The sequence below is a fragment of the Fukomys damarensis genome, unplaced genomic scaffold (assembly GCF_012274545.1).
Source record: "Fukomys damarensis isolate Sample0158 unplaced genomic scaffold, DMR_v1.0_HiC HiC_scaffold_39, whole genome shotgun sequence".
NCBI lineage: Eukaryota > Metazoa > Chordata > Mammalia > Rodentia > Bathyergidae > Fukomys > Fukomys damarensis.
In genome coordinates, this window is record NW_022900951.1 from 138,237 (window position 1) to 146,836 (window position 8,600).

Below are 8,600 nucleotides of genomic sequence, written 5' to 3' on the forward strand. Positions count from 1 at the left end.
AGTTATCTTTAGAAAAGATAGCAAAACAAATTTTCTTACAAAAGCTTGTAATTTCCTACACCCTCTCCTTACACACAAAGATGATGACTGCTGTCTAAAAAACTTCAGAACGCATGAAGTACATGCCTTAGCTGTCAAAAAGGCCACTGAGATTTCACCTATTAAACAGCTAGCACACAGCTTATAATGGCATGAATATATCTACTATATAATACAAGTTTATTCTCAGACAGTCCAAAGTCGGAACCGCATGGGTTGCAGTCATAACTTATATGTAGTCATTAATACATAACATGTAGTCATTAAAATGTAAGTAATGCAAGTATGGTCATATAAAGGCAGGCAATTAAGGGCTGGAACCAAATGCTCTAAAAACAAAGACATGAAGATAAAGTCTGAAAACTTGTGTTTCTTCCTCTCATGTACATGCCTAAGCATCAGGACGATACTGCAGAAAATAAACATACATAGTATTCCATAGAAAATAATGACATTTCAGAAAGCACACAAGGTGTCAAGACCCATAGTTTGCTTCATCAAATGCTTTCCTAGCTCGTTTCAATTCTTCATAGTCAGCAAGTGTTTAACTCTAGCAAATTTCCTCGGGTCCTTTTGAATCAGGAAGACGATATCTTCGACTTGTACTCGACCTTGTCTTCCAGTGGACATTGCCTTGTGAGTCATTTCAGTGATGAACTCTATGACAACGTCTTCAAGAATATCCCCCGACTCGGTGTAATGATTCTGGTCATCTCCAAACCCATACATCATACATCACAATTCTTTAGAAAAAAGTCTTTCTTTTACCCTGTCCCCCTTCAGCACCTCCAATTTCATCATTTTCCTCCTCAAATGTAGGATCCTCTTCCTCATCTGCCATCTCACCAGCCAGCAAAGACCCAGAGCCTTAACAAGTTAATTATGCTTAGACAGTTAAATCAGCCTCCAGGTGGGTAAATTATAAAAACTACTACTTAGTTGTTTACTTCTTTTGCTTTTTTGAGAAGTGTTTCCCTGTGTAGCACAGGCTGGTCTCAGACTTGTGGCCTCATGAGTGCTGGGATTACAGTCATCCACCAGCACAGCTGCTAAAATACTATGTCTGTTTTACAGTGAAATGGTAAATATCCCGTGTGCTTCATGAACTGCATTGCAGAGTGTGCTATTAGTGTTTACATGATTGAACATGCAGCTAATTTTACTGCAGTTCACTTACAGAATGCATAGTGCATTCTGCTATTTCAGCCCAAGGAAACATGAAAATAGAGGTCATTCTTTCCTGAGCATATTTATTTTCTACCATCTTAGCATGAAAAACTTTTGCTGTTACCAGTGATTTGTGTCTGAAATCCCACCCACTCAGGAAGCACAGGTGAATTACGTGATTAAAGTCAACCTGCGCAACTCAATGGAACCTAGGTCAAAGTAAAGTGTGAAAAGTCGCTAAAATATGTAACTCAGGTTTTTAGGTTTGCTTTGTTGTTGTTGTTTTGTTTTGTTTTGCTTTGTTTTTGAGACAGGGTCTCACTATGTAGCTGAGACTAACCTGGAACTCATGTGTAGCCCAGGCTGGTCTCTAACTCACAGTGATCCTCCTGTTCAGCCTCCTGAGTGTTGGGATTACAGGCATGCGCCACCACACCCAGCAGCTCCGTTTATTAATATTCGAGGGTAAAGCCTGTGTTTTATCTGCTAGGTATGGTGGCACACAGCCGTAGTCTAGCACATGGAAGGCTGAGGCAAGAGGATCCCCATGACATCTAGACTGCCCTGCACTAAATAGCGAGTTCCAGCCAAGCCTGAACTAAATACAAAGACCCTATCTAACCCCTCCCCCACAAAACCTGTATTTTACTAAGCAACAATAATAGCCTGTGCTAAGATGATATTAGTTTTGTGTTATGGTTTATTCATTATTTGATTACATAACTGTTCCTACTACATTTCAGTGTTTCTGTTCTCGCAAGATTTTTCTCCAGTCTTACATGGAAAATTTAAGCACATAGAGCACTGATCTTCACCACAGCCGTCAACCTCACAGTGATCATTTCTCCCATGGTGAGGGGCACGTGTTGGCGTGGGTCCTTCCCACATCACAGCCATGAAATTCAAATGTGCTGTACACGACTGATTTTGTGCATCTAGGAGACACCGAAGACAACAATAATAAGCCTACAATATACTAACCCAGAAAGCATTCCTTTGTAAATAACGATAGAATCACACACACACACACACACACACACACACACAAGTGCTCCTTTGATCCCTGGTACCAAATAAATGTGTTCACATAATTCTGTACATTCTTGTAGGCAATGGCGTGGAAGTTTAATGTCATCTCTTGAATTAGACGACAACTGTCTTCTTTATTTTACATTATGTTAAATCCACAGGTGAATTGACTTGTATTTCTTATGTGCCAGTAGGCTCAATATTTTCTAGATGATTTTTGTTTCCTTTATTTTCCTTTGCTTTTATTGTATAGCGGGAATCAAATTCAGGCAGGTGCGGTGCCACTGAGCTAAATCCCCAGCCCCATCATCACTGTTTCTGCCATGAACAATTTCACTGTATTGTTTTCTCAACATTTTTGTATTTCCATGATTCTTCCTATATTCAAGTAGAGTCAGAATCCACTTGATTAGGACAGCACAATGTAGTAAAAAGGCAGATGCTAACACGGCAGGACAGCTGCAGTGGGGTTATCAACAAAGGCAACGTGGGTCTCTGAGCAAAGCCCTCCTGGTGGGATGCAGGTCGGGACACGACGAAGGGGCCAATGCACCGTGATCCTGACCATTTCTGGATGTGAACAGAACGAAGAAAAGACAGACATGCAAGTAAAATACACAATTATAGTAAGATTTCAATATCTTTATGTTGTTTTGCTTTTTTGAGACAGTCTTGTTATATAGCGCAGGCTGGAATTGAACTTACTCTATAGCCCAAGGCAACCCTGCCTCAGCCTCCCAAGTGCTGAGATTATAGGCCTGTGCCACCATACCTGGCTCCTCTTTTAATTTGGTAGCGAAAAGAAAATCTTACAAGTCATTCCTCAATAGCAACAGGACACGATTCATTGGTTTCAAATGCACATGGAAGATAATTTTTGTTAGTGCGTACTTTGATTAATTCCACTATCTTTGTTTCCACCCATCCTCTTCCTCTTCTCCAACTGTATACTGAGAATATTTTCAAAGACAGATGCGTAGTCTGAACCACAAATCTGAGTGAAATTAGTGGAACTCAAATTGTAAAATCTATTTTCCACGTCAGCAGGAGAATATGTTTAAAAACTGACAGTTGAGCTATCACTAAAGACTGTAGAGACTTTAAAAGGACAATGGGATAAGGAAAGAGCATAAGCAATTTAAGTCCAGCTGGTTGGTTTCCATGATCAGAACCAAGGACTTTGCATTGCAAACCACAAGTCCCCTCTAATGTACCGAGAAACGCGCCACCCTTTTCCTGTGACACTGGTGCTATCAATCGCCTTCGATTGTGACTTTGAATTGAGCCGGAGAATTTAAAGATAGCTGCTTCCCATGTGTTAGGGCCGATCATCCCGGCTTCCCCCAAGCCTCACGGCACCTACTACCTCGGGACTGGGGTGAGCTTGCACCCTTTTTCAAAGTAAAACCCTTGTTGAGATTTCTTGATGTCTGAGTGTTTCATTGTCTGCAGTGAGTATCATGTGAGTCTCAGTGCTTATTTCAAACAGGCGGAAGTAGCAGAGTCCGTTTGAGGCTAGCCTGGACTATGTAAGGAGATGCTCTCTACAAAAACGGAAATAAGCCAGGTCATCAGCAAACCTCGACAAAATAGCGCAGCTGTGGAGGTGGGGTGGGGTGGCTCAGTGGTACAGCGCTTACCTGCATGGGGAAGGCCTTGCCTTTGATCCCCAGTGCTGCAAAAACAAAACAAAATGTCCCATTGTTTGAGAGACTGCAGTCTGGGTTAGACTTCTTCCAATGCAGAAACGTGGTAAGTACGCGTGAGGAAAGTCTAACTACTTTATGAGAGGCAGGAAGCCGAGAGCAGGGACTTGGCCTCCAGGGAGGGGCAGGGCCCAGCTAAGGTCCCTCAGGTCACATCAGCAGGCTCGAGCAGACCCGTAGAAGGGAGGTTTTCAAGTATCCTATACCTCTCACAGCAAGCAGTTATAATCCAGAGTACCACAGTATTGTGGACAGGTAAGTTATTTAGAAATATAGGCAGTCAGACAAGGCCAGGCCCTGGAGAGTGCAGAAGATCAGGACATTTTCTGTGTGCAGATTCAAACTCAGGGCCTCACGCTTGCCAGGCAGACGCTGTGCCTCAGCTGCATCCCTGCCCTGAGAAGAACTCACTCCACCGGTGGTCTGTGCCACATGCCCTGAAATTTAGGCTTCAAGGAAAGAGAAATGGGAACATCAGCATACTTCCCCTAGGATTTAAGTCCAGCTGGTTGGTTTCCATGATCAGAACCAAGAACTTTGCATTGCAAACCACAAGTCCCCTCTCTAATGTACCGAGAAACATGCCACCCTTCCCCTGTGACACTGGTGCTATCAATCACCTTCAATTGTGACTGAATTGAACCGGAGAATTTAAAGATAGCTGCTTCCCATGTGTTAGGGCCGATCATCCGGCTTCCCCCAAGCCTCAGGGCATCTGCAACTGTAAGACTCCAAGTCTCACTTCCACTCGGTGGAGCGTGAACAGCCGAAAGACCACAATGCTGAGTCCTATAACCCAACGAGGCCCAGGAAGGAACACACCAGGCTAGGTGGTAAACAGACCTTTATTAGTCTGGCCAGACAGCACTCCCAGAGCCAAGTAGGTGCCAGCTCATGGGCTGAGGTCCTTTTTCTAGAGGGAGTCAAAGGGGGGGTGATTAACATTTTAAAGTTGCAGGCAGGGGACAAAGGTCTGCTGCTTTGAGCTGGTGGTCAGCAGTCACGGACTCGGCAGTCACACACTGATGATTAACAGATATCTATAGGATGGTTCAAAGGCCACCAAGACATTCAGGATGAGCAAACAGTTTGACAGTTAACTTGGGGTCTCTATGTATTTCACAGTCTAGAAGTGAGGGACCGAAAAGAGGCCAAAGTCCCTCCGTTTTAGCTAAGGCAGATTAGACGCTCCATTATTCGGGCTGACCTTTAAACTCTGCAGATAGCCTTCCATTGCCAAAGAATAGATTAACCAAAAACCAGGTTTTTCAGGAATTGCAACTGAGCAGTTTCCAGGAATCGCAACTGGGCGATTTATTCCAGAAACTGCAGCCAGGTCAAAGTATGGCGAAACCGGCTGTGGCAGTTACATGACTAAGATAAATCTGCGCAAACCCCTGCCCGTGCCCAAATAGTAGCCAATAAGTTTGAAGTATTACATCTTATAATATCGAATAGTAAGTCAGAATTATAGGCCAATAGAATCAGCAGGAATTGTAAAAATGACCCAATAGAAAGAATAAGATTTCAAGCCCCTTGAACCCTATATAACCATGCTATAACCTGAACTCTGGGCTCTTGCTTCCCTGATGGACAAGAGTCCAGGTTCGAACCTGAAATAAACTTCTCTTGTACTTGCAGCGGACTCGTTTCTCTGGTGGTCCTTGGGGAAACTGAGATCTGGGTACAAAAGAACCACTGACTTACATGTTAATCAGGATCTGGACTTCAAACAGTAAGAGATTGCCTTACATTTGTAAGCCAGGGTTTGAACAAAGCCGGGGCTGTGGCTACAATGGGAGGGGTTTAGAGCACTGTCTCCTAGGCCCTTTCTCATTTAGCATGGGCCTGCAACTCAGGTCTTATACTACCTAAGTGCTTGGGTGAGCTTGCACCCTTTTTCAAAGTAAAACCCTTGTTGAGATTTCTTGATGTCTGAGTGTTTCGTTGTCATCAGTGAGTATCATGTGAGTCTCAGTGCTTATTTCAAACAGGCGGAAGTAGCAGAGTTGTTTGAGGCTAGCCTGGACTATGTAAGGAGATGCTCTCTACAAAAACGGAAATAAGCCAGGTCATCAGCAAACCTCGACAAAATAGCGCAGCTGTGGAGGTGGGGTGGGGTGGCTCAGTGGTACAGCGCTTACCTGCATGGGGAAGGCCTTGCCTTTGATCCCCAGTGCTGCAAAAACAAAACAAAATGTCCCATTGTTTGAGAGACTGCAGTCTGGGTTAGACTTCTTCCAATGCAGAAACGTGGTAAGTACGCGTGAGGAAAGTCTAACTACTTTATGAGAGGCAGGAAGCCGAGAGCAGGGACTTGGCCTCCAGGGAGGGGCAGGGCCCAGCTAAGGTCCCTCAGGTCACATCAGCAGGCTCGAGCAGACCCGTAGAAGGGAGGTTTTCAAGTATCCTATACCTCTCACAGCAAGCAGTTATAATCCAGAGTACCACGGTATTGTGGACAGGTAAGTTATTTAGAAATATAGGCAGTCAGACAAGGCCAGGCCCTGGAGAGTGCAGAAGATCAGGACATTTTCTGTGTGCAGATTCAAACTCAGGGCCTCACGCTTGCCAGGCAGACGCTGTGCCTCAGCTGCATCCCTGCCCTGAGAAGAACTCACTCCACCGGTGGTCTGTGCCACATGCCCTGAAATTTAGGCTTCAAGGAAAGAGAAATGGGAACATCAGCATACTTCCCCTAGGGATGAACGTTGGTAATTCATATTCTGAATAGACACCCATCGTTTACGGGGCCACAACCTGTATAAGCCATTCCTTCCCAAAACGACCTTGTTTGTTTGTTTCTTTCTTTCCTTTCTTTCTTTCTGTTGTTTGATACTGGGGATCATACTGAAAAGCTTGCACTTTCTTCAGAGGCAGGTGCAGTGCCTTTGAGCTGAATTCTTGCCCCAAGATCTTTACTTTGCTTGCTACTTGCCTTACTTCCCCATTTGATCTCTATTTAATCAATGTTACCAAAGGTAGTATTCTTGTAGTCTTAATCATTGAGCATAGTTTGGTCCCATCTAGTACCAGCCTTTCCTCGTGGCTTCGCTTTCTAAAAATCCCTGGAGAATTGCTGTCCCCAGCGCCCGACTTTCTGGGCCTCCCCTTTGTCCCTTTAGAGAAAAGGTAGTTTTCTCTAAAGAAATACTTCCTACTCCTAACCTCCACTGCTCCCAGAGTTCATTCTTTAATTTTAGAGAGCATGAACTCAGCATAAGAAATGTCCAGTTTCTTGGGAGGTTCATTTCCCTTATATCATTTGGATGACTTGGAGGTTCTCTATCGTATGCCTCCTATGACTATGACTCCACATAATGTTTTCTTTCCAGGAACATTAGTGTTGAAATTGGGAGAATTTGAACCTGTGAGGAGGAAACTCCTGGACATGAAGGGCTTACGGGCTGAGGTCCTTATGTGTCACTGCCTCGGCACCAAGAGGTGCCCAGGAGGGTCAGGTGTGGGCTCCATTTCAGCAGTCATCCCGGCCCTGGTGCCCAATAATATGTTTATGTTCAACACTGAGGGTCTTTTCTGCCAAGCATTTAACTCAGAAGTTCTCCCACCTGCCTCACAGGTGCAAGGACCCGAGTTCAATCCTTGGTACCAAAAAAAAAAAAAAAAAAAAAAAAAAAAAAACACACATCGAGGGGCTTTTCTACGATCCTTGATGAGATATGAAACTTGTCTAAGGAAACTGAAATATGTGCTCTTCCATATTTATTCTTTTGCAGAATATCGCCATAATTTCACTCTCATTCCTCCATCTATATAAGAATTGTATGGTTTTTGGAAGAGGCACGTATTCCTTTCTTGAATGGAAAGGAGTAGATTGAGACAGTGTGAAATCTTTTATTGAGTTTATTGGGACTTTTTAAGTATACAGTAGAGTTACATTAATTATTGGGATCTTGCACCCTTAAATGACAGATCTTTGTTCTCATTTTTTCCCCATACCTCTGCCCTCCCTTCACCCCCCCACCCTCTCCTATCTAGAAAGACTTTCTTCGTTTGTTTTTTGGTACCGGGGATTGAACTCGGGTCCTTGCGCTTGCAAGGCAGGCCACCGAACCGCTGAGCTAAATGCCGGCCCTACAAAGACTTTGTTTAAATTTTTTCTTTACTCATATGTTTTCTTTTCCCTATTTCCTTTTGCCAATCCTTCCCACTTCCCCTACACCTTTATCCCTTTTCTTCCTATTTGACATCAGTTACACAATTTGGTTCTTATTACACGTAATTTTTCACACCAGAGAAACTTCAGTATTTCTGAAGTTCAGAAAGACACATGCCTTATTTCACTTGAGTATGGCCTCAAATGTGCATGCTTTTCCTATGAATGACTCGTTTCTCATTCTTTATGAGCAGTACTCCATTTTATAGAAAAACCACATCTTTAGTGTGAAATCTTCGCAGCGAAGCCTGCCGCCTCCGCCCCACGTACCGACCGTCACACAGCCCGCCCTCCCTCTGTCCACCGCGTGCCGTCCCGTCCTGCACTCACGATGTTTCCGCACATCAGGGGATCGATTCTCCCGCAGGACACCGACCATGACCCTCTGAGCACACGAGGGACCCGGTTCCCAGGAAGGGCACACGGAGTCCATGCATAAAGCGGGGCAGCTCGGGAAAGCCAGGAGGAAACGGCTGAAACGC

At 44.2% G+C, this 8,600-nt stretch overlaps 1 pseudogene; it reads right to left on the reverse strand.

Moving 5' to 3' along the window:
- Positions 1-420: 420 nt before the first annotated feature.
- On the reverse strand, positions 421-1,537 carry LOC104851357 (annotated as a pseudogene).
- Between the last annotated feature and the right edge of the window lie 7,063 nt (positions 1,538-8,600).